The sequence below is a fragment of the Lactuca serriola genome, chromosome 8, assembly GCF_051521515.1.
Source record: "Lactuca serriola cultivar US96UC23 chromosome 8, Lser_US96UC23_V15, whole genome shotgun sequence".
In the NCBI taxonomy this organism is placed as follows: domain Eukaryota; kingdom Viridiplantae; phylum Streptophyta; class Magnoliopsida; order Asterales; family Asteraceae; genus Lactuca; species Lactuca serriola.
The window spans coordinates 183,717,601-183,745,061 of NC_136415.1; positions in this window are offsets into that span (position 1 = coordinate 183,717,601).

Here is a 27,461-nt window from a genome sequence, read left to right on the forward strand (position 1 = left end):
TTGCCGAACATAGTGCCACTTTATCTGCTGCAGCCAAGGCTATTGAAGCCTCTACTTCCCAATGTCAACAAGCTTCTCTTGCTGTTGATGCCTCTACTAAGGAGTGCAAGGAAGCGACCACAAAAGTCAATAAACTAGTTTCACAAGCTCACTTGTTTCTAGATTCCTTGCAGGCTGTGCTGCCAAGAATGCTGAAACTGTCAACACTTCAGTAGAGAATCTTCAAAAGACTCTTCAATACGAGTGCTCGAACATTGCAACGGCACGCCATGATATTGAAGAACCCAATGAAACGTTCCACGCTAATGTCAACGAACGCTTAACTCAACTGGAAGCAGACTTAGCTATGGAAAATCAGATTATGGATGAGCTCGACAGACGTACAGCCCAGCTTAAGCTGCAAACACACAAGCTGCGTACTACTAATGCTGAGATTAATGACCTCAAGTCCGAAAGGGAGGTTATCCAGAGTTCTGCTGCAAATGTTCACTCCATCCTTCTTCATCTTATTGAGGCTCATGATCCGATTATCACTATCACTGTCATAAGGCATTTGGCAGACAAACTCAGACTGACACTGGACGTTCTTAGCCATATCGAGGGTGTTCCGGTGACTGGGGTCCAACTGAAACAAGGGGGAGAGAATGAGTTAAAGCAACCTCCTCCTTCTAGTTCAAAACCAGCTGCTGAACCGAAGGGTAATGAAGCTTCGGTTAGTAACAAAGATAAAAAGAAGAAGAAGATTGGTGAAGACGGCACAGACAATGAAGATGATGTCTATGTCGAGATTCCCAAGAAGCCTGTCCCGAAGGATAACACTTCTGAAAAAGAAAAGGAAGAAATCACCAAGAAGCAGCAGGCTGAGCTAGAGCAGAAGCGAAAGGAGGCAGAGCTCCTAGAAAAGAAAAAGTCTATGTTTCCTGTATGGACAAAAGACTCGCTTCAGAGGTGTGCAATCGACGAGCCAACTGTTCTCTGGTTCGAGCCAATAATGTCCTTTGGCCTTGACAACTCCAAGGATGCACAGTTCGACATGCCAATCACTCGAAAGGCATTCATCTTCCACTGCTTCAACTCGACTGTTGCCATTCCATCCCCGGACCCAAAGGTAGATAGGGATCTTCTGGATTTTTACTTGGAGTTTGCTTAACCCCAATACCTGACCTGGAGCTCAAAGAAGATAACTACAGTCAAGGTGATGAAGCCCTATTCAACGGGGAAATTTATTAATGTCAAATTTAGTGTGACTCGAGGAACCGAAGGCTTAGTCTACCATTTTACCCTTGATGATCTACCAAACCTCAATCCCCATGACTGGATACTCCTCAACAACATTCTTCTGTCGAATCCTCAGGAGTATCAGCCTATAATCGATCATGTCAAGCGTATGCTTGTTTGCTACATTCATGAGGTGGCGAAGATGGACCAGGAGATTGCCTCTACCATACACAAGCGACCAACGATCAAGACCATGGGCAGAGCTGGCAATGTCAATACCATGATCAAGGGGAAGATAGATTCAAAGTACCACACAGTTATGTTCCTCAGGGGCGAAGGTCAAAAATGTCTGTTCGCTCTTGTTGACAAACACCTCTTCTCGACGACGTGTCTTGAGCATATCTTGGAGATCATTCAGAGGTGCGACCAGAACAGTGATGCTGATAAGAAACTATTCACTGATATGCTGAGGTGGTATATTCAGTTTAGACAGACTCTTATTGCCATTATTCCTTGTCTGTTTAAAGTTATAAAGACGGTGAGGCCTGCTCAGAAGAAATAATCTCTCGCCTCATTTGACGCAAAGGGGGAGATTGTAGAGTCTATTGGATTGCGTCATGGGCTCGGTCCTTAGCCTAGTTTGAATGTCGGTATTGGGCCTGTCCAGCCGTGCATAATTTTGTATCAGGGTTTAGTATATAAGCTGCATGCATGCAGACTTAGATGGTATCGCTTTCATTATTTTTTGCTTGATTTTTCTGTGGAAGTTCTTCATCGAGCTCTGCTAAGGCGTGAGTCAGTTTTGAATCATAAGCATAAGTTTGATTCTATTATGTGTTTATTCTCGTATTAATCTTAAACTGTTTGATTACTTTGTCGCACTTGTGAAAGATCTGATCGATCTAAGAGTTATGAACTCATCAATCACAAGAAATTCTTTTCAATAAATCGGGATCACACGTACTATAAAACCATGATTTAATACAGGTATCGACAAAATGCTATTCCTCATCATCTTTCCCATTAGGTTTTGAGGTTCCTAAAATATGGCCATAATTAACGTGACTCGACACATATTGGAAAAAATTTGACGCCACTGTTTATAGTGAGACCAATCAACATTAAGGGGCTGTTTGGCAGGATCTGAATTTTTAAGAGCTGGATTTTTAAGAGGTTTGAATTTCTAAGAGGATCTGAATTTTTAAAATTTGAATCATCAAATGTTGTTTGGTTGGAACCTCTGAATTATAATGCTGAATTATAAAAATGACCATTTTACCCTTCTATTTTATTTTTTTGCTTTATTTAATGATTTTTTTTATAAAATAACCAAATCAACTTGTTTTATAAATACTATATAAAATACAGATTAAATATAATTGAAAATTAATATTAATCCAAATCAAACATAACACTATCAACAATAAGTTTCAACATATCAGCACATAAAAACAAGATCAACAATAGATTTCAGCGAATGAAAAAATCAACAACTTATATTAACAATTAGGATCACATTTTTAATAAAAATTCTATCTGAAGAATTAGTTGAACTTGTATAAATTTTTTCTGAAGAATTAGTCCTCTCATGTATATTCTTCATTACCTAGCCATGAGCTGCACCACAAATCAATGGAAACATGAGGAAGGAAGGACCAATCAAGTATGAATCAAAATAATTATACCTAACTACAACTACTGTTCATTAATTTCCTATACAAAAAACAGAATTAATACCTATGAAATGAAAAAAATGCAGAAAAACATAAAACTGGGAATGAATTTCAAAACTTGGTTTTTAGACATACTTTTCTGCATAGATTCTTCAAAATCTGGATTTCAAATAATTTTCAGGTTTCGATTTTGATTTCAATATCTCGATTATGAGAAAATCAATTTCAAAAATCGATTATGAGAAAATCAATTTCAAATTTGGAGAATGAAAAACTCACCAACGGAGAAAGACCGGAGGAAGGCGGTGACCGATGGTGGTTGTTGGGGAAATTGATTTCATAAACTCAATTTCAGAAAATTGATTTAAGAAAATTTAGGAGTGATAGAATTTCAGCGATTGGAGAAGAACGAAACCCAAACTTGATGCCTTGTTGTCAGACCGGGGGTCTAGGACGGTGGCTTCAGAGGTCTCGTGCCGGCGGTGTACGACGAGTTCGACCGAAAGGGTTGGCATGGAGACGTCGAAGAGGGAAGAGGAAAGAAGATGGAGGAATTCTTTGGTAACGAGAAGAGAATAAACAGAGGCGGTATGGTAGGGTTGGGGCATAAAGGGAAGCATGTCTTTTTTTTTTCCTTCAGATGTGGCCAAGAGTCTGACCAAATAAGAGGTTATTTTAAGATTCAGATGCAAAAATAAGAGATAAACAAACACACTTAGTTTGACAGATTCAGACATGCTTCTTTTTATGAGGTATTAAGTGGTAAACAAACAACCCCTAAGCTTGAATCTGAACTGATTATACACGTTTGTGAGGGTGCAAACAAGGCTTAATTTGGAAGGAGATGGGGGTAAAGGATGAACCTGGTATAGTCATGGAAGTAGTACCTTATGCAGCAAGAAAAAACGAGTGGAGGAAGATACCAGAGGAACCCAAGTTGACAGCAGAAGTGATCTCAATGGCGATCCAAGATGCGATAGAAGTAGGGACGATGGAGAAGGAGACAATGGTTGCAGCAGCAGAAGGCAACATGATCGCCATAAATAAAATCTTACACATAGAAGGGTATAACCATAACTTGATACCATGTTATTTATGGTAAAAGTCTCCTTAATTGGAGATGCTTGTGTGTGTGTGTGTATATATATATATATATATATATGACAAAGTTACAATAGGGTCCATATACTATACAAACTGTATAAAAAAAGCTATAATTAACATTAATAATAAAATCAACATCTCTACCCTTTGATAAAACTACACATGTTGCATCTGGAATAACTAGAAGGTTTGAATCTTCAAACACCATCTTCTTAAGCACCTTATCCACCTATGTATGATTATTGCTCCCATTACCATTAACTGTTAACTTCACATTGTAGGATTATTACTCCCATTACCATTAACTGCTGATGAATATGATTTGTTCACATTAACATTACTCGGTTCCTTCATCTCCAGATTAGATTTCATACTAGGTTGATATTGATACTCAATTCTTCCTGTTGTTATCCGACATATTCACTTTCAGTGGCGGAGCCAGGATAAAAGTAAAGGGGTATCCTAATTTTTTTTAGGGTAACCTAATTTTTTTTCCGGGACTTGGGTTCCTGGGTTCGGTTTCGGTTTTAAACCCAAATCTTAATCGAATCCTTAGCTAACCTCAAGTCTTGTTATATAAACATGAAGTTGAAGTATATTTTGATACTTGAATCGATGTGGGACTCAAAGTAGATATCAAATAAAGCATGAGCATAACATGTTTGTATAATAGAAAAAAATGGCTGAGTTTACATGTGTTTAGCGATGTGGGATAGAATAGCTGGGAAAATAAAACAAAAATAAACAAAGAATATGTAAGAAGCAAGAATAGAACTCAAGACCTTTGCTTGAATAAGCCAACGCCTTAACCATTAGACCAACTGTTTGTTTGTGTTTATAAGTGGAGGGATGCGTATATATACATTACACCGAATTTTTTTTGAGGGATACGTAAACAAAAATTACACTACCGAAAAAAATTTGAGGGGTATCCCGAGCTACCCCGGGATCCCCTTGGATCCGCCCCTGTTCACTTTACCTTCAAACCTTGCCAAGGAAGTGAACATATGATAATTACCAATTTAAATTCTGTATAAATCTTCCAACAACATCTTTGGATCATTGATTTTCAAGAATCGGATAAAAGCAAAGCGACCTCCAATCTTGGATAATTTACGGGCAATATAAACATCAACTTTAATTCCATCTGTTTTGGAAAATTCATCACATACACACTAATAGACATGTCCTCTACTTTTTTGAGGTCAAGATTATAACCCCTGGAACCATTCTCACGTTTCCTACCTAATTTCCATTCCCAACCTTCTTGATTAACATCGAATCCTATTTTAAATCATACCAGAACAAGACGACGGGAAGTATGAACAGAAAAGGCAACAATGATGATTAACGATTGAACCCACTGGAAAGTACCTCCAAAAATTATCGATGATTGGCGTTTGAACCTGCCGGGAATCACCTCCACAATCGCCTGGCATAGTAGGGCTGGAAAACATTTTGGTGTTGTTTGTTTTGGAAGTAGTTAAATGTCTTCCGTCTTTTTCCATGTTTGCAGAAGAAGACGTGCATTTAAGAAACGTCTACCCGTCAGAAGGGAAAAGTGCTCAAAAAGTGTTTTTTGTAGAAAAACGAACGAGGCCTTTAACTTTCTTTTCAACAAAATTATTGTGATCCATTTTAGTTAGTCTAAAAATCATAAGAATAAGTTCGAAGTAATATTTTTGGACTTTAAAAAACATATTGAATGATTCTTTTGGGGTCAACATCATAAAGAATATGAATTAGACAGCCCACAGTAACGTTTTGTCTGTGTAAGAGCAATCAGTATGGGTACAAATGAGATGCAACACGGGTGAGGTGGCACCCCTCAACGGTGTTACGACGAGAAGCGCACCGCCCCCCAATCTCGTTGCACCTCGTTGCGTGGGTTCTCGTTGCCGTGGAAACGAATTGTAACGCGCAAATAACCGTTGTTATTTAGACCGTTTGATAACGGTCAAATTCAAAAAAACAAATTACCTTTTTACCCATATATATATATATATATATATATATATATATATATATATATATATATATATATATATATACTTTATTTCAAATTTTTATATACCTTTCTCTCATTCTCCCTATATCTTATACACATTTTTCATTAAAATTTCAAAAAATGGAGCAAAACCCAAACACCCAAACACAACCTCGTCTCTCGGATTTGCGGGGTATGAAAATTATTTCAACCTTTTGTCGTCTCAAGGTTCACCACAAATCCCATACCAAGGTGCCACTTTCAATCCCGCTTCACCGCCACTGCAATTTCCCAACTCACCTTACGTTCAACAAAATCAATTTGGTCAAAACCCAAATTTACAACAAAATATTTTCTCTAGTTTTGGTTCGATGCAACAAACAACCAACCAACCATCGCCTACAACACAACCATCAGTTCAAGTGGAAGCGGGAAGTAGTAAGAAAGGGAAAGAGAAAGGAAAATCAAAAGGGAAATCAATAGCGGTAGAAACAGAAAATGCAGACGTTCCACAATAGTGGACACCGGAGGAGGAGTACGCTTTGACGGCGGCTTGGTGTGCTACTTCAAAAAACGAACTTCGTGGAAATGGAATGAAAAAAGGAGCTTATTGTGGGGCGGTGCTCGACAAGTTTCACGCTATTTTAAAGGAAAATCCCTATCGCAACAATGACATGCTGAGCAGCAAATGGGATATGATAACTAAGCGCTGCAGCAAATTCAACGGTATTTACAACCGGCTTGAGACACAACAACAAAGCGGAACCAATGACTTCGATTTGTTCAAATCTGCTAAGGAACAATATCGGGTCTAAATGGGTCATGTTTTCGACTTTGAAAAATCATGGGAATTGTTGCGAGCGGATCCAAAGTGGAATAAAACGCCTACATCATCGGAGGTTCAATCCAAAAGGTATCACAATTCTAGCTCGGTCGATGTATCGGACGCACGGACTAACATCGACCTAAACGCCGATGACGATGAGATCCCGGATGATATCCAAGAGATATCCCCACCATAACGACCGCCCGGACGCGAAAAAACGAGGCGCGCTGAAAGACATGCGAAGGAGGTGGAGACGAGAGCAAAAGATGCGGGGGAAATAAGAGCGAAATTCGATGAGCACAATTTATTAATAAAAGAAAAAAATGACTTGAAATGTCGTCATTTGGAGTTCCTGGAAAGGCAGGCACGGGAGAAGCAGGAGCAAAAAGAGAGGGAACTAATGACACATCAGTTGTCAATTCTTCAGACAAACGGGGAGGGTTTAGCGCCTGCTGATCTAGTGGTGCTACAAGTGATGATGGAACAAATTAGGAAAAAATATTTGGGTTAATTAGGATTGGTGTGTGGTTTTAGTAGTAATTTGAATGGTATTTTAGTTATTAATTTAGGTTTAAAATTATGTTTTTTTAATTGTAATCGGAATTTTAGATTTTAAATATTATGTCTTTTTTTTGTTTTTAGAATTATATGTTTTATAAAAAATATATTAGTTATTAAAAAAACGCAAAAACAAAAAAAAAACCGAAAACAAAAAAAAAGTAAAAAAAAAAATGAAATAGTAAAAAAAATACAAAAATAAAAATATTTATTTGCAAAAAGTTGTTGCTGCATCTTGTTGTCTATTTCTCCACTTGATATTATAACACCATTTGTTTATGTGGCATGTGAGGTGGCACAACTTGGTGTTGCATCTTGTTGCCCACACTCAATGCTCTAAAAAAAAACAAACATTCTACAAGTCTGAATCCAAATCCAAAATCCGAAGAAGTTTAAAATACAAACCGTGGACACCATAAATACACATCAAATCATGTAATGGGGTTAACCTCATGTAACATAACAAACATACAAGCTACACAGCGTTTTATTGTATGCAAATGTAAAATAAACAACATTTTAGAGTAGAAAATGATGCATAGTGAAGTCCGAAACCAATACAATTTGTCCTAAATTTAACATGGAGGTAAATAAACTCACAAAAATCAAAATAGATTTTGATACAACATAAGAAAATTGTACCATTTCCCTAATAAAACTCGAATACAACTAAAATACTATAGGTGAGAGGGAACATTTTTTTCAAAAATTTTTGTTGCAAATGAAATAAATATATTTTATATACATGATTACTCTAAACTGGACACATTTAGAACTAAGAGGTCATTTTGATAAAAACTCAAAAACTATAATCCTTTTCCATTATTTACCAAAAAAAAAAAACCGTCACTCTTTAAAACACAAAGTAATGTTGGTAAACAAACCAAAAAACTTCCGACGTGGACGCAATTTGAACATTTTAAATCAATTTTTCATTTTTTAATTAGATCAAATCCTAATTAGATCAAATCCTTTATGCACACGTATTGTGGATTTCTATAAGTTAATGTCGGTACATTGTATGTTATATGTTTCCTTTTTTACATATTTTAATCAACTACTACAAAATAATAACTAATAATAATAATAAATATATATATATGTAATTTAACAGAACTATACTCTATACAACAACAAGAGAAACAAGAGAAACTAAAACATAATCATTTCATAAATCAGTTTCTATACAGTTCCAAAATGGGAAAGATACATGTCTCTACGAATCAAATGTGACATGAGATCTCATATCAGTCTCAGCTAGCTCTCAATGGCCATACATGCCTGAAATTGGTTCGGTTCTTGTATAAGGGTTTTACTTTTACATCAACACCCATGTGAAATATCCGACATATAATGTGTCAAATACTTATCATCTAAAGAAACAGAAGAATTCTTTATAAACTCCAAGCAATCAGCAATGGCTTCTGCATAGAAAGAATTCGATCTTCCCAATGATCTTAACCTACAAACGTAGCTCTGATCAACATTCCCTGTCGTTACTGAGCTTCTGGGGCTACTACAATCTCTTACCTTGCTACATCTCTTCGATCTGCTTTTGGTGTATGACAAAGAAGAAGAATACGACTTCCATGATCTTACAAGAATCTTGAAGAAATTAAACAACTTTGTACGTAACCCTTGAACTGAAAATCTTTTCAGGTTGACCCGAAAACCTCTTGATTTGTGATGTCTTCTGAAAACTGTGGTGTAACTCGTTGGACCCATTTGAATCTATTGTGTGTTTATTTGATTTGGAGTAGGACTGTCGAAGGTGAAAGAACAACTAGTTGTGTCTTGATTGGGGTTGTTTATATAGAGAAAGAATGGAGGGGTGAAAGTTGGCCTTTTGTGAAAGATGAAGATACAAGTGGTATGTTATGAGGTGAATTTGAGGGACGTCCTACATTATTATTATTATTCCGTTCGGTTTTTGGGTTTACGGTTAGATCGGTTATTTTTTATAGTTAAAATCTAACCATAATCAAACCAATTAAGGTTCGGCTTAATTGGTTTCGGTTTATTCGGTTCGTTTTACCAATTAAACTGAATAAAATTTCGCATATAAAAAATAAATATTAAACTAAAAGAAAAAAACTTACTAAACTATTATCAAATAAAAAATAGAGTAAATTACTGAAATTGTCTCTGTGGTTTGTTCAAAATTGTATGTTTGGTCCCTAACTTTTTTTTTTTGCAATCGGATCGTCTCTGTGGTTTGATTTTGTTGCGTTTTTCGTCCATGTGGTTTGATTTTGTTGCATTTTTCGTCCCTTACATACATAAAGTTAGGGACCAAACATGCAATTTTTACCAAACCATAGGGACGAAAAACGCAACAAAATCAAACCACAGGGACGATCCGAGTGCAAATAAAAAGTTAGGGACCAAACGTGCAATTTTGACCAAACCACAGGGACGATTTCAGTAATTTACTCTAAAAAATACTAATATATAATATATTATATTCAATCTTTCATGTTGTATTGTGTTGTTATGAAGAGCAAATGTTGGCCCACAAGTTGTAGAGGGTTAATATAACTTTCTTCGTATATAAAGATGACATAAATAATTGAAGGTTAACTGACATTTGATTAATTTGTTTTTGTTTTTTAATAACTAAATAATAAGTTATGAAAATCTTAGTAAGTAATTTATAAATTTATATATAAAATGTCAATCGATATATATATATATATATATATATATATATATATATATATATATATATATATATATATATATATATATATATATATATATATATATATATATATATATATATATGGTTAGGTTCATTTGAGACCACCTATACTTTGTGAGACCGTGAGACGCATTTTTTTATTATTTTTATTTTTTTTAGTTAAATCAAGTTCCGAAAATAATATTTAAAAAAAGAATTTTTGGATTTTTTCATTTATTTTGCATTTTAAAATTATTTTTTAGAATATGTACAGTGTAATATTCTATTAGAATATTTCACGTATTTTTCAAAAAAAATGGAATTTATTTTTATTTATTTTTATTTTTTTTAGTTAATTCAAGTTCCGAAAATAATATTTAAAAAAAGAATTTTTAGATTTTTCCATTTATTCTGCATTTTAAGATTATTTTTTAGAATATGTTAGTGTAATATTCTATTAGAATATTTCACGTATTTTTCAAAAAAAATGGAATTTATTTTTATTTTATTTTTATTTTTTTTAGTTAATTCAAGTTCCGAAAATAATATTTAAAAAAAGAATTTTTAGATTTTTCCATTTATTCTCCATTTTAAAATTATTTTTTAGAATATGTCAGTGTAATATTCTATTAGAATATTTCACGTATTTTAAAAAAAAAAACGGAATTTTTTTTTTATTTTATTTTTATTTTTTTATTTTTTTTATTTTGTTTAGTTAATTCAAGTTCCGAAAATAATATTTAAAAAAAAGAATTTTTGGATTTTTCCATTTATTTTTTATTTTAAAATTGTTTTTAAATTTGGTCTCACGGTCTCACAAAATTAGAATGGTCTCAAATGAACCTGAACCTATATATATATATATATATATATATATATATATATATTTGTTTTTCCGGTTTAACCAAAATAATTAAAATTTAACCAAAAATAAACCAAATAAGGTATCCTTATTTGATTAACCAAACCGAATTATCCGAAAACCAAATAACCCAAATCAAATAAACCAAACATCATTTGGTTCGATTTTGATTTTTTATCACACCCCTAACGGTAAGATTTGTTTGGGTTATGAAATTTGTATTTCAAAATGTTATAAAAGGCTATTAGTTATATATTTATAGGGTTAATGTCAATTTAGAGCATCTCCAACCCACTCTCATTTTTCATTATTTCCCTTATTTATTCCCCCATTTCTCTCCAATCCTACCCTATTTATTCTCCCAATTTAGGGCGAAATGAATAGTATAACACCATATTTGGTATTATACTATTCATTTCCGCCAAAATGGGGATGAACTTTGAGTTATCGAATTTAGTCTTTCTTTTTATATATTTATACATTTCTGGTTTTTTGTATCTAATAATTATAATTTAGATGTAATGTTTAATACTTATAATATTATGTTATATATTAAATTATATTAATTAATTATAAATATAAAGTTTGTTTTTTGTTTATAAAATTCATATTAAAACTTAAATACATATTGAAATTTTAAATCACAATAACATATTTTATAAAAGCTTATAATTAAGTGTTATAAATATAATTTTATTTATTTAATATTATTGTAATAAAAAATATAGATTATATATTTGTCAAAACCAAATTAATAAAAAGAGTGTGTTTGGCAATTTATATAAGTTAGAAGAATGGAATATATAGTTTTTGAGGGTAAAAATATGATAAAAAATGAAGTAGGGTTGAAAATGAAACAATATTTACCTATTTTTTATTCCATTTGGGAAAAAATAGAGGCTTGTTGGAGATTGTCTTAGGCCTACAATTTTGATCCATTTGTTTTAAGATGTCCATCATGTATTTTTTTGGAGGTGTTGTTTAAGGGCATAAGGTGAACTTTGTCACGTTTAAATGGTCATTATCAATATTTTAAAGGAGTAATCGGTTACCCCTTTCCTTTTTCATCAAATATAATGCCACCTATTAGCCCAAAAGTCTTCCCACAATCAATCACAAAAGTCGTTGACTTTTTCTTTTCCTCTTTTTGCTCCGACACCTCCTGCTCGACTCATATTTGCTTATTTTTCTATATCTCGTCTAGATATCGCATCATTGAAAGACCTTAGCAAGCACGCAAATGGATTTTTCTTGATCACCAAGGAGGCCATGAGATGGGGCCATGTCATTATTAGCCACGGACATACATACAGGGCGGTCTAAAGATATAGTATGCATAGGGCAAAAATAAAAAATAAGCTCCCTAAAGTCATAAATACAATAAAAATTAAATTGAAAGTAGATACACCATTATAATATTCACTTATAATATTAAAAAACACAAATATTATCACAACATTGCAAATACAACTAATTTAAAAACAACTATTTCTCCTAACATTTTTTTAGATAAGATAATTTTTTCTCTCTATATATATCATATAATTTAGAAATTTTGGACCCATAGAGACATGGGACCTGGGCGACCGCCTGTGTTGCCCACTGTCTGACGGGCTGCCGACATATCTGGTCTCATTAAAGGCGAGGTTTGTAATTTCGTGATTACCGATCCCAAACCCATTGAGTTTTGTATGACGAAGAGAGAGAAAGAGAAGGTTAGAGAGAGACCTACAAAAAAGAAAGAATGATCATTAGAGAGAGACACAGACAGTTCTAATGAGTTAAGGATGTAAGCATCGAGATTTTTGGGTTTATTGGGTATCTCTAATGAGTCTAACTGTTGGTTGTTCACGTCTGAAAGATGGCGATAGAGACAGAGCAAGTAGAAAGGGAGTGACGTGAATGGAGTAAAGATGTCATTACAATTTGATATATCGAGGGTTTGTTTGGTTTCAGATGTAGTTTTTTTCATGTTGTCTTTTCCGTTTATGTTTTCCGACGAGGTGTTTCCTCTAGATTTGAAATCCATCAGAGCACGATCTCTTTGCTGATTATTTCATTTTGGTTAGGCTAATTCGGGTCATCTCTTCCAAGATATGTAAGGCAATTAAAGGGAGGAAATAAAGGTGGAGACGGGGCGAGATTAACAATGGTGAGTTATATAGAGATGACAAAATCAAAACATTGATTGTCACGATCTCTTTTATTTCTGGGATGAATTCGGTATTTAAAAAAAAAAAAGTTGGGATTTTTATTCTTGAATCACAAGAGTGTGAATGACATTGGAGGTGTTGTTTAAGATGTTGGTTGGTATTGATTTTCGTTTTGATTTTAATCTAAGAAAAATTATTATTTAACATGAAATCCAAAGCATCACACTTGTAGAGGACGAGGTGAGGTGGAGACTATAATGACATTAAAATCTATTATAATGGGTTAAATAACCTTAGTAACAGGTAAAAATGGATTTTAAGTTCCTAGACTACTAAAAAAACATTAGTAACCTTTTAAAACAAATGAGAAAATTTGGTTGGGTTAAAATGACACTTTCCTTATACTTATATAAAATAATTTATACAATAGCAACACATTTTCTTAGTGATATAATGAGTTAAACGACCTTAGTAATGGGTTAAATGACACTTTCCTTATATTTATATAAAATAATTTATAAAATAGCAACACATTTTCTTACTGATATAACTGATATTTTGGTTTTCTACAAATTAGATTAATATTAGGGCAAATTGCATAAAAACACTAAGTGACAAAATCAAAGCTTTTATAAATTAAATGTCTTTTATATAATTTTCCTTTAATATTAATCTATAAGATTTTAAGACAAAAACCTATTAATGATTGTTTGAATTCGATTGTTTCTCGTCAATGTCAATGGTGTGATAGTCGTCATGTAAACGTAACATAACATGCATATTAGTGTTGTCATCTCAGTGTTAGTCATAACAACTTTTTCATCATTTTGTATAACTTATTCTTATAAAGTTGTTTTTATTAACCACTCAATGTTAGTATAGCATATACCATATTTGTTTTTTATTAACCATTTATAATGTATACTGAATTATTAACATATTTTATGCTTTGAACGTTTAACCTCTCATCCGCTAATCATATTTTATTTTTGACCCTTTAATTATATTTTAATTTTTAACTGTTTTGTTTATTTATTAATTGCTTATTTCTATTAAATATTTAATGATATTTTATTTATGAAATATAAAATGATAACAATTATATAATATTTTTAATTATTTTAGGACCATGACGTATTAATTTTTCTCAACGATGTATTGTAATATATATCTTTGAGACAATGCATTGAATTATTTTAGGACCATGACGTATTAATTTTTCTCAATGATATATATATATATATATATATATATATATATATATATATATATATATATATATATATATATATATATATATATATATATATATATATATCTTTGAGACAATGCATTGTACCATTTCTAATAATTTAAAATATGAGGCGTATTTACAAAATGATTAATTAAAATACAAAATGATTAATTAAATGGGGGGGGGGGGGGGGGGGGGGCATGTAACATTTTAAATAGATAAAAATAAATTAGTTAAAATTAAAAAAATACTAGAAGATACTTTTAAATCATAATATAAGTTTAAAGGGATAATGACTTAAAAGTGTAATATATTATTCGATTTGTACACATTTGGTCACTGAGTTGTTTTTTTGTCCACATTTACCTCTTCAACTTGTTAAACTTTACACATTCAGTCCTTATGACCGGCTAGTCCAGGTTAGCCGGTAAAATGACTTAATAGGGTAATAAATTTCTCACTTTGTACATATTTAGTCCTTAATACTTTTGTACACATTTAGTCATTAATATTTTTTTTGTTGCAAAATAAGTCATTTTGGTTTTTTTGTACTCATTCAGTACCTATGAATGATTTCTTTAGGTTTTTCTCACGACATCTTATATGGGACAATCATTAATGTTGTGTTTGAGGCTTTTGATTCTTATGTCCATCGCGATCTCGACTACTTGGTTGCTTAGGTCATGCGTTCTGAATGTCATAACTTCTTCATACAATCTCGGATTTTAACGATCTTTATATTCATGCGTTCGTATTTTAGTCTACTATAACATTCGTTTAGATTACTCCCGTTAAAAAGTAATATTTATTTACGATCTTTATATCTATACGTTTTTTTATGAATGAATGTATGGATGTTTTTTCAATAAAATCATAAGTAAAAATATATTCCATTTTAACAGAAGTAATCTTAGCGAAAGTTGTAATAGACTCAAAAACCGAACACGTGGATATAAAGATCGTTAAAATCCTATATCGTATGAAGAAGTTACGACGTTCAGAACAGAAGACCTAAACCAAACCACAAGACCTACACAACCAAGCAGTTGAGATCGCGATTACATAAGCACTAACAGCCCAAACACCTCATCAATGATTGTCCCACGTAAGATGTCGTGAGAAAAACCTAAATAAATCATTCATAAGTACTGAATGAATACAAAAACAAAAAAGACTTATTTTGAAAAACAATATTAAGGACTAAATGTGTAAAAAAATATTCAGGACTAAATATATACAAAAATATTAAGGACTAAATGTATACAAAATAAGAAATATATTACCCTATTAAGTAATTTTTTATGGCTAACATGGAGTAATAGGTAATAAGGACTGAATGTGTACAGTTTGACAAAGTGAAGGGTTAAATGTGAACGAAAAAAAAATTTAGTGACCAGATGTGTACAAATTGAAAAATATATTGCCCTTTTATGTCATTATCCCAAGTTTAAATCATAATATAAGGTGTTGTTTAAAAAAAAAAAAAAAAAAAAAAAAAAAACTCTTCAAACCACTTTTTGATGCGTGACGCAGCACACGCACATCACTTTCCCTCTCATAGCAGTTTGTTTTTTTAGAAAAATTTAGACTACAAAACCTCTACGCGTGTGCTGCGTGGTGCAACACTTGACTTGTGTCTTCAAACATTTTCAATTTTCATTTTTTCCAAGTGTTTTTTTTTTTAGAATTTTGGTATAACTTTTTTTTTTTTTTGAAAAAAACTTTGATTTATTTAAACTTTTATTTACGGATTTGATACAATTTCTTTTTATAGTTTCCACAAATTTTTTTAACCTGATTTTAAAAAAAAAAAAAGAAAAACCTTTGATTTTTTTACCGTTTGTGTTAATAGTTGCATCTTTTTTAACGTGTGTAATTTTGTATGAATTTTGTAGACATCATTTGTAATATTTTCTTAATTTTGTTTTTATTATTATTTTTTTTAATGTTTTTTACAATTAGTTTTTTTTTAGAATAAAACTGTTAGCTTCTTTTATAATTTTTTTAAGTGTTTCTTTTTTTTTTTCTTTTTAAGTTTTATATTTTTTTATATGTTTTTTTATTATTTTTTCAATGTTTTAAGACTAGAATTATTAAAATTTCGGTGTTGAGAACTATTTTTATTTTATTTAAGTTTCAGTTTATTGCAGCAGTCTGCAGATATTAAAAACAAACATGCTTTTTATTATAGGTTGCATCCGTTTGTTCTGTCTCTTCTCTTACAGAGGATTGAAGTGGTGGTTCGCAAACTTCATGAATTTTCTCATCAAAAAACAAACGGCACCTAAGTTTTCTACTGGAGATGGTCTTAGGCTTTACGTACTATATTCCCACTCCAAAAGTGTGGACACCTACAAGACCATATAACTAGAAAATACTCTCCACTCCATATCATATTTATTACTTTATTTATTTATTATTTAAATATAATATTTATATAATTTAAATCGGGGAAATCACCGATAAAGTCTCAATATTTTGGATCAGTTTACGGTTTAATATCAACATTTACTTTTGAATAGAGAAGTCCTGATTATCTAATTTTATACAATAATATGTTATTTTATATTGAAAAAAATAATGAATGTTTTATTAATTTGGGAAAAATATTAAACAATCAGGACTTTTCTGTTTAAAAAATAAAAGTTGAAATTAAACCGTAAATTGACTTAAAATATTATGACTTTATCGGAGATTTACCTTAAAAATTATATAAAACAAAATATTATCTTGCACACAATACTAGTTTTCCATTATTTACCAAAAACATATGATGCTTTTATGAACCGGCTCAAATGAATAAGACTTTGGAGAGTAGTCGCAACCAAACCACTAGCCAACTCGACGCCACATAAGTATTTTATCATTTCACAACCAATCCATTAGGTATTGAAAATAGTGTTGACTAATGGGTTGGTAGTAAAAAAAGATGAGAAAAAAATGAGAGAAAATATGGGAAAAATGAATTAACCAATCAAAAGGCCCACCCATTCCTGATAGCTTTACCTTTCCATTGAGGACCCTATTTCGAATCCAGATGGGGTTGTGATGAGGCGCCAATCAAAGAAGCCCAAGTAAACGACAAACAATATAATTCCTTTTGTGAATATCTCAATATTTAACACTGTTTAAAACAAAAAGTATTGTTGGTAAACTAACCAAAAATACTGCCGCACGTGGACGCCATTTAAGCATTTTAATCTATATTCATTTTCAATTAGATCAAATCTTTATACACACGTATTGTGGATTCTTATATATTAATGTTGGTACATTGTATGGTACATGTTTCCTTTTTACATATTTTAATCAACTAATATAAATAATTATAACAACAACAAAAAATCTACAAAATTTACCAGAACTATACAATAACAAGAAAAACTAAAACATTTTTTTAGCAGCAAGAAAGTATTCATTCCAGGGAGAAAGCTAGAAGAAGCTAGGATTACAAAAGAAACAAAAACACAATCATTTGATAAATCAGTTTCTATACAGTTCCAAAATGGGAAAGACACATGTCTCTACGAATCAAATCATGTGACATGAGATCTCATATCAGTCTAAGCTACCTCAAATGTTCAATGGCCATAAACGCCTGAAATTGTTTCTGTTCTTGTATAAAAACAGCTAACTTTACTCTAAATATCAGACTTGTCATCCAAAGAAACAGAAGAATTCTTTATAAACTCTAAGCAATCAGCAATGGCTTCTGCATAGAAAGAATTCGATCTTCCCAATGATCTTAACCTGCAAACGTAGCTCTGATTGACATTCCCTGTCGTTACTGAGCTTCTGGGGCTACTACAATCTCTTACCTTGCTACATCTCTTCGATCTGCTTTTGGTGTATGACAAAGAAGAAGAATACGACTTCCATGATCTTACAAGAATCTTAAAGAAATTAAACAACTTTGTACGTAACCCTTGAACTGAAAATCTCTTCGGGTTGACCCGAAAACCTCTTGTTTGGTGACGTCTTCTGAAAACTGTGGTGTAACTCGTTGGACCCATTTGAATCTTTTGTATGTTTTTGGTATTAGAAATAGATATGTAGAAGGTGAAGGAACAAGTACTTGTATCCTGATTGTGGCTGTTTATATAGAGATAGAATAGAGGGGTGAAAGTTGGGTTTTTGTAAAAGATGAAGGTGCAAGTGGTGGTATATTATGAATGTGAAAAGGCATCTTATGTGGGCAAGGAATTCTTGAGAGGTGGGACGGAACATAGAAAATGGTTGAATTTTTAATAATGAATTTGAGGGACGGTGAGGTTTGTTGGGTTATGAAAATTCAATTGTATTTCAAAATGTAATATCGAGTAAATTATAGTTTTTGTCCCTAAAGTTTCTAAAAATAATCAATTTTGGTTGTAGTATTGAGATTTTGTCATTGATGGTCTTTATTACACTGTTTAGCATTAGTACTATATGAATATTTTTCCATAACTTAATTTACACTGAGGACATCCACAATGTATTAAACTTGTCAGAGTTTAATGGATTAACGTATCATCATTTTACTTATTATGCAACTTTATATTAATTTTTCTATAATGCATTGAACTCAATAGAGTTCAATGAAATATATATTTAATAGTTAAAAGATTTCATTTTTCCCATTGAAAAGTTCAATGACCATTGAATTCCATATTCATTGAATGTCAACATGACATCCCACAATTGTAGAGTTTAATCCAACCTCATTCAACTCTCCTGTTGAACTATGCATTGTGGATGCTCTAATTGTGGAATATAAATACATAGTACAATACAACTGGCCTATTGGGCTATACTATACATACAATACAATATAAATATATACACCAATACGCCCTTTCAGTTTGAGCGGTAGATCTAGAACAGACTCTAAAACTGGTTCTGAATTCTCTGAAAATCGAGGTCAAAAGTTGCTTAGTGTAGATGGCTGCACACGTGCATACTGAAGGCTCGAAGGGATGTGTAAAACACAGGCTTGCCTAGTGGCGACTTTATCTTGTACGAAATCTATGTCGATCTCGATATGTTTCGTGTGTTGATGTTGCATGAGATTAGTCGATAAGTACACTACGTTGACATTGTCATGATAGATAATGGTAGCCTTGGCCAACGTATAGTGAACTTCCCGAAGATGATTGCATAACTAACATGTTTCGACTATGACATCGGCGACACCTATATATTATTGTAACACCCCGATGATGATGCATTTTCAATTTTAACCCTATGTATGAAGGATTATTGCCTTTAGACCCTTGTGCTTGAGAAAGATTGCTTAAATGGCCCATAGTTGCATTTCAGTTATTTTGGCCAAAGACTTAGTACATTGGGTGTACGTTGTGTACACTAGGCGTACTTGGGCGGACATTAGTACGCTTGGTGTACACCGCGTACGCATGACATATGTGATGGATCCTCAAACCCTAATTTTTAGGGTTTGGTCCATATATAATCATTATTTACTCCTCATTTCTTATTCCCTAATCAACCACTACCTGAGAAAACATCCCTCTAGCTAACCTTAAGTGAGAAGAGCGCATCTTGAGCTCATCTTTGTGTTTTGGTGGTATTCTTGAAGAAGAAGAAGAAGAAGGTGGTAGGAAGACTGTGGAGCTTGGAAGCAACTAAGATCTGGGATTTTCTCCGTGCTAACAACCTCCAAGAGGTAAAAAGCTCATAGCTTGATCATCTTATCTTATAGATATAACATTTTCTTCATTTAGGGGATTTTTTTGTCCCAACTATGATGATTCTTGAGCATGGCATGCTCTTAGTCGAATAAGTCGTCCTTTTAGACCTAATGAGGGGTCTTAAGTCATAAAAATGTGGTCTTGATGCTTACTTTTTCCCCATGCATGCTCAAAAAGGTCTTAAGGTGTTACAAAGTTGGGATTTTGTGTATTAAGCACTTAATGAGCATGCAAATTCATAAAGATGGAAAATTTATGACTTTTAGTGGTATTTTGGCTTTGGATCTAAACTTGGGACGTGAGAGCTTAACATATTAAGCTCTTATTGAGAAAAAAAAAGGATTATGTGGGTATGTCGTGCGTAACCCGGCGTACGCCGCACGTACGGGGTCCATCGAACGACTCCGGTCAAAGCCTGAGTACGACCAATGTAGGAGCTGAGTACGCCCCGCGTACTCAGTTGGGTGGACCAGGTTGACCCGTTAACCTTGACCTTTAACCACAGCTTTGACCAAATTGACCTATGGGTATTTTAGGTATTTTAAGCTGATTAATTGAGATTAGGTCCTTGGTGTTGGTTAGGTGATTGTTAAGCCGATTTTCGGGATCGAGAGTTATTTAGCTTGCATTCAGACTGAGAGGTGAGTTTTCCTCACTGTACCGTGGGTCGAAGGCGCCAATGTTGCCCCACTAGTTTATGTATCCTGGCTATAGGATAGTGATATACTAATATTTGGCTGAGTAGTAGACCTGCATGATTATTTGTATTTACTAGTTCTGTGTTTAATTTTATCTATTTCATATGTCGACATATTGTGTTGGGTTAAGGTTGTACTGCTTTGTGCTTGAGCCATCAAACCCAGGAGCATTACAGATATGAGTTGTAAGGGCCTGATTGGCATGCCAGACTCATACTGATGGCTCGGGAGCATTATAGATTTTAGTTAATGGCACGATAGGCATGCCAGACTCATACTATGGGCTCAGGGGCAATCCAGACTTATGCTGAGGACCTTGCAGGGGTATTCCAGACATAGGCTGAGGACCCAATATATGTTATTATGTGTTGTGTGTTTAATACTTTGGGGGAACTCACTAAGCTTTGGCTTAAAGTTTTATTTTATGGTTTCAGGTGCTTCCGAGGATTGTTGGAAGGTGAATGTGTGATCGTACACAACTTCTCGTTTTATGTCATGGGTCTTGGGAAAATTCTCATTTGAAATAATGCCTTTGAAACAATGACTATTTCTGTAAACAATGTTGTTTAAAGGTTGATTTAGAAAAATTTTAAATTTATTGTGATTTTTTTAGTGTTACAATTATGTTGTTGTTCGATCAAGAAACATTTGCTTAACGCTTAGAAGACCAAGAAATCAGTTTATCGCCTAGATAAACATAGTGACCGCCGCTTGTAGAGTCACGAGAAGCAAGGGTCCCCCAATCTACATCATAGTAAGATGTGAGGCTCTTAGTGGAAGAGGGATGAATTTGCATGTCACGGTTAAGAGTGTCCAAAATATAGTGAAGTATGCGCTTGAGCGCATGCAAGTAAGGCTCGTGGGGATCATGCATGTAGAGGTAGGTCTGCTGAACAACAAAGGCAATATTTGGGTGTATAAATGTCAAGTACTAGAGACTAACCGCAAGGTTATAGTAGAAAGTCGATCCTAAACTGGTTGACCTGAATGGTCCAGTTTCATATGAGTGTTTGCAAAGGTACGACATGGGTTACACGAACACATGTTTGCATAACAAAAAGGTCCAATTGATATTTACATTACATGAATAAGCTCGATTGTTCCCATGTATCCAAAATGTCTAGAAACTATGATAGTATTCCTAGATCCGTGATGGAAAACTCGGTTGATAGGATAGATATGATGTGTCATATCAGGTCAACCGGGACGTTGTCAAAATGATAGAATTGACATAAAGGGGTGTCGATTGATGTGAGGCCAACAATGGGGTGGGATGGTTGGAATCCGAAGAAGAGGGTGTGGTATCGATATTCGTAGGATTTTCAGAAGAGGATGAAAGGGAGCTATGGGGCTCATAGTCAGTTAGGGTAGAAATCGGAATGGAGACCAACACATTTAAGAGACAAGGGATGTGAGAGGGAGAAGGATCATTGAGAAATATGTAACAAGGGCGATGATTTGGATTCATAAAGAGAAAAGGATATGAGGTCTTGTCAAAGGTGACGTAACGAGAGATTATGATCTTACGAGCAGTAAGATCAAGGCAAAAATAACCCCAGTGGTTTGGTTGGATACTTGACAAAGATACATGGAGTGGAGCGAGGAACGAATTTGTAAGGCGGTGTAATGTACAGATAGCAAAGAAACCTGCATATGTGAAGATGAGAATATGAGGTAGCTTTATGAAAGAGTTTCGTAAATGGAGTTTCATTGTTGATAGATATGGAGGGTGTGGGGTTCAGAATATGTGAGTCCATATGTAAGTCCCCAACCCAATATTCGGGAGGAAGATAAGCTTGGAACATGAGAGTTTAGAAGGTGTTATATTTAATGTGAATTATATGTTCAAACATCTCGTCTTGTTAGGATGTTTTGGGACAAGAAAAATGGAAAATTTGCCATTTTAGTCAAATAAGGAGTAAAACTCACAATTATAAAATTTTCCCCAATGATCACATTGAATTTTTTTTTATTTCGGTATTAAATTGGGTTTTGACATATAAACGAAAATGTAGAAATTTATTTATGACCTTGGATGTGTTACATAATGGATAAGCCCATAGAAAATGAGAATATTTATCAATAATGCTCGGGATAGGAGTAATGGGGATTGTAGGTTACAAAACATTTTTACATGCGGAATTTCACTTAACACTTAAGGGTACATGTAACGCGCTGTTCTGAATTGACTCTTAGTTTGAGGCTGAGACCCAAAGGTCGGTCGTCATAAGGATTATGGCTTTTGATAGGGTAAGATTTAGGACATTTTGGGTGTGAGTGATGTATTAGAAGCGATCCGGATGTTCGATTAGTGTTTTGGAGCCTAGAGGTATTTCGGTAAAGTGTCAGTTTGGGCTTTTGTGGAAAATGGAATTTTGTTCGGAAGGTCTTAAGTAATATATGAGTTGATAGAAGCGTAGGGCTTCTCGTTACCTTTTCGTGGATATAAGTATCGTCGAAAACGGATTTATAACGAAGAAGTTATGGCCTTCGGAAAGTTTAGTAGTTTCAGGCTTAGCCGAGTATGCTAGGCGTACACAAGGAGTAGGTTGTGCGTACTAATGAAGAAGGCAGTACACTGAGCATACTTTTGGAGTACGTTGGGCGTACTGACCAGGAGGATCGCGAGTGTTCCCGGAGTATGCTGGGCGTACTCCAGTCAGATCAGAACCTTATTTTAGGGTCTTGGACCCTATTTAAGCTCCTTATCTCATAACCTAACCCTAATACCTTCAGCCTCCATCCCTCTAAACCCTAGAAATCGTCATATATCATCCATGGTGACATTTTAAGCTTATGGAGTCCATTTTTGAGGTGTTTGACCCATTTTCAAGAAGATGAAGATTGATGCAAAGATGGGAATCAAGAAGTAGCTTATGGATCTGGCTTTTAGGAATCATTCTCAGCTTGATGATGGTATAAAGATTTGAACTTGACCATTGAATGCTTAGATCTATTATGTTGAGTTTTTGGATCTTTTGGTCCCAAGAATGGAGCTTTATGGTTCCAAATCCGTTTTTTAGGCTTGGGGTTGCCACCCTTGATGCTATTTGAGTCCCCAAGGCAGAAAGTTTCCATCTTAATGGTCTTAATAGATTCATGCTTGAGTTAGGGTCAATTTTATGGAAGTAGAATGCCATTTTTGGAGTTTGGGTTTGTTTGGGTCATGCAAAGTCACAAAGTCAGTGACTTTATGAATTTAGACGTTAAGTATAGCTAGGATCTGTGATTTGGACTTATTGGATCAAGAATTAAGCACTTAATGGATGTTGTGCATGATCCGTTTGTGCGCTGGGCGTACAATGTTGTACGCTGCGCGTACAACCCTTCTTCCCAGTACCCTGAGCGTACAAAAGATGTACGTTGGGCGTACACTCTCAGGAGGTCTTGGGCTTTAATGAACTTCAGACCTTTTGGGCCCTAATGGTTTTGGGCCTAGACTTTCATGTTGTCCAGATCGGAATGTATCTTGGGCTAATATTGGTATAGTTGGGCCTATTGGGCCTTATGGCCCAATATAGAAATGGACTTCACATTTTTAGGCCTAAGATTGGGCCAATTCTTGGACTAGGTTATTATGGGCCTTTGTGGGCTATTTGGGCTAGGATTATTGACTAAGGAGAATATTGGGTTTTAGTATAAGGTCCACTAGATAGGTCTACGCCTAATTTGGAAAATTGGGCCATTGACTGGATTATGGACATTATAGTGTTGGGATTTTGTTTGGGTAATGGCCTTAGTTCCGGATCATGCTAGGCTATGGGTTGAATGGTCATTTTACCCCATGCATGGATTAAGGATTTTGGTATAGGAACCAATTGCTAATTTGGTATATTGGTTGGTATTGATAGCTCAGGAAGTGCACAGGGCAACAACAAGGATTTCTTCGGGAAGCTTCTGCATTCGAGGTGAGTTACCTTCCAGTAGCGGTGGGTCTACGGCCACAATGCCGACCTACCAGTAGGAGTTGTATGTTAGATGATTGTCTTTGTGATATTCATCTAGGTTTGCTACTACCTGATATGTTTATATGCTAGCATGATATGTTATATGTGATAGTGGTAGTAGGAAGGGAATAGTCCCCATGTTCGGTAAGATTTAGGCCATCAAGATTTCTGAGGATGGGCGATCTTAAGGCTTGACTGGTAATTGATCGTTAGCATTGGTATGCTCAGATTGTTGGCAATAGACTATTAGGAAGTAAGAAGGATTGGGAATCCTTCAATTCTCATGTACCGTGAAGACTTAGTCGACTCTAAGTGGGGGAGAGATTTTTGTAAATTCTTCAAATATGAGTTCTGGTTGCGCGAGGTGCAATCTCTTAGGCACCTTGTCAACCAGAAGTTTATTCTGGTGGATCCGACCAAGATATGGGTCGCGAGACAGTAGGAGATTCCGAGGTCTCCAACTGAGATTCAGAGTTTCCTAGCAGGTTATTTCCGGAGATTTATACAGGACTTCTCCAAGATTGCGGTTCCTTTGACCCGACCGACCAAGAAATCGGTGGCCTTTCGCCGGGGGGGTCTGAGCAGCAGGCAGCCTTCGAGACTCTCAGACAGTGGTTATGCGAGGCACCGATTCTCACCTTTCTAGACGGTGTAGATGGTTTCGTGGGTTACTGTGATGCTTTAATCACGGGCATGGGTGCGGTACTGATACAGTGGGGTCACGTAATAGCAGTTTTCAGGAACCAAGTTAGAGTTCTGGTTAGGACTCAATTTTAGTGGTGTGTTAGGTCGAGTGCATGTTCGACCCGGTTCGAAAGTGTTGTAAGACTACGGGGGTAGTCCTAGCATTCACTAGTGGTCAGTTAGCATGGGAAGTGTTGTAAGACTGCGGGTAGCCGTAGCATTCACTAGGTTGGTAGATGGCAGGAGCGTGTTGTTGGAACACAGAAGGAACCGTAGCATCCACCAGTTTGGATGTAGTAATGAAGATATGGAAATCCACGGATAGGATTTCGGAATTACCCAAGGGATTAGATTTGGTTGAGCCAGTGATAAGGCTGTAGGAACGCCACTACATTTATGAGATCAGGGAAGCAATGGACTGATTAAGGACGTGTAAGATAAGGCTACCATTGGTCAGGTAGCAATCACTTTTAGCCTTGGATTCAGGATTCGACGCATTGACCGATCGGTTAGATCAAAAGATTGTTAGAGCCACAATGGCATGATAACTAGTGGCATCTAGTCCAGAGAAGGATTTCATTCAGAAGTCGTGTGAGGCGACTAAGTAGGAGTCCTTTGGCTTCGCAACCGGGAGGGAACCTGGTATTTCAGATGATTGGCGAGCGAATTGAGACCCAGGAAGTCTCGATAGCTTTTGGAAAGCAGCCATGTGGCAACATACTGCTTCAGGAAGTTTAGTGTTTATGGCAGTTTCAGTGTTTGGACAGTATTAGTATTTGTGTTTTAGGTTGCAAGTACGGACGGAATAGCTGGTTGAGTGGGAAGTGACAAGTCACTCACAGCGAGATTATCTGGGCCCTCTATCGAGTATAAGTGCGATGTTGTGGTATGTGGTTAGCGATTTTGCTCCGTTCGAGATAGCAATGTGATTAGGGATTGGAAAGCAAGTGGGGTTGGTTTTATTTGAGAGAGAGAGAATTCGGTCTTCACCTGGTTTGAAGAGTTATTCTAAGGATCCATTAAGTGCTCAGAGTTGGAAGGGTTATGACTGGGGGTGCCATCAGTGAGGTCCTAATAAGGAGTTGTTCAACACAGGCGAGTTGTCAGGAAGTCAGATCATTATAGATTTCAAGACTCAAGAAGTAAAATGAGTTGCAGGATTGAAGGTTCGGGTGTTAATTTCAGGATAAGAGGTTTTGTTCGGGTTCCAGTTGCCTTGGGAAGGCCATGGACTTTGCTTAATCCCTTTTGGATAGGATCAATATGATGCTTTTCTGATGATACACGATTCACCAGGAGTGCACCTTATTCTACTTTATGTTTGATGTAGTGGTATTTCCTTTCGATGTGCCTGTATCTAGCATGATCCTTACATTATTTAGTTAAAGCCACCGCACCCTTATTCTCCCATAAAATCTCTACTGGTTCTTGGATATATGGAACAACTCCAAGATCTCCAATAAAACTCTTCAACCGAATTTCCTCCTTTGTTGCCACGCTTGCTGCGATATACTATGATTCATAAGTAGAATTTTCCACCGTTTGTTGATTGGAACTGTTCCAAGTTAACGCTCCCCCATTCAATAGAAGAACACAACTAGATTGAGAATAACTATTCTTTCGATGTATTTGAAAAACTGGAATTGCTAAATCCACTCACTTTAAGTTCGTCTTTGTCACCAAAAAATAAGATTATATCTTTTGTTTTTCACAAATACTTGAGAACGTTCTTCACTATAGTCTAATGAGCTAAACCAGGATTCCCTTGATATCCTCTAACCGTACTCAAAGAATAAGCCACATTAGGTCAAGTATAACTCATATCATACATGATAGATCCTATAACCGAAACATATGGGACTCGACTCATAGTATCTATTTCTTATCACTACTGGGAAATTGAGCCTTGCTCAACTTAACAGTATAATGTATGGGTAATTCCCTTTTCTTGGAGTTCTCCATCTTGAAACTATTCAATATGTTATTCAAGTATGTACTCTGGCTATATCCTAATAAGAGTTTCTACTTATTCTTGAAGATTCTTATTTCAAGAATATATTTAGCCTCTCTGAGATCCTTGATAACGAAACATTTCCCAAGCCAATACTTAACTTCTTACAAGGTTGGAACATTGTTTCCTATTAGGAGTA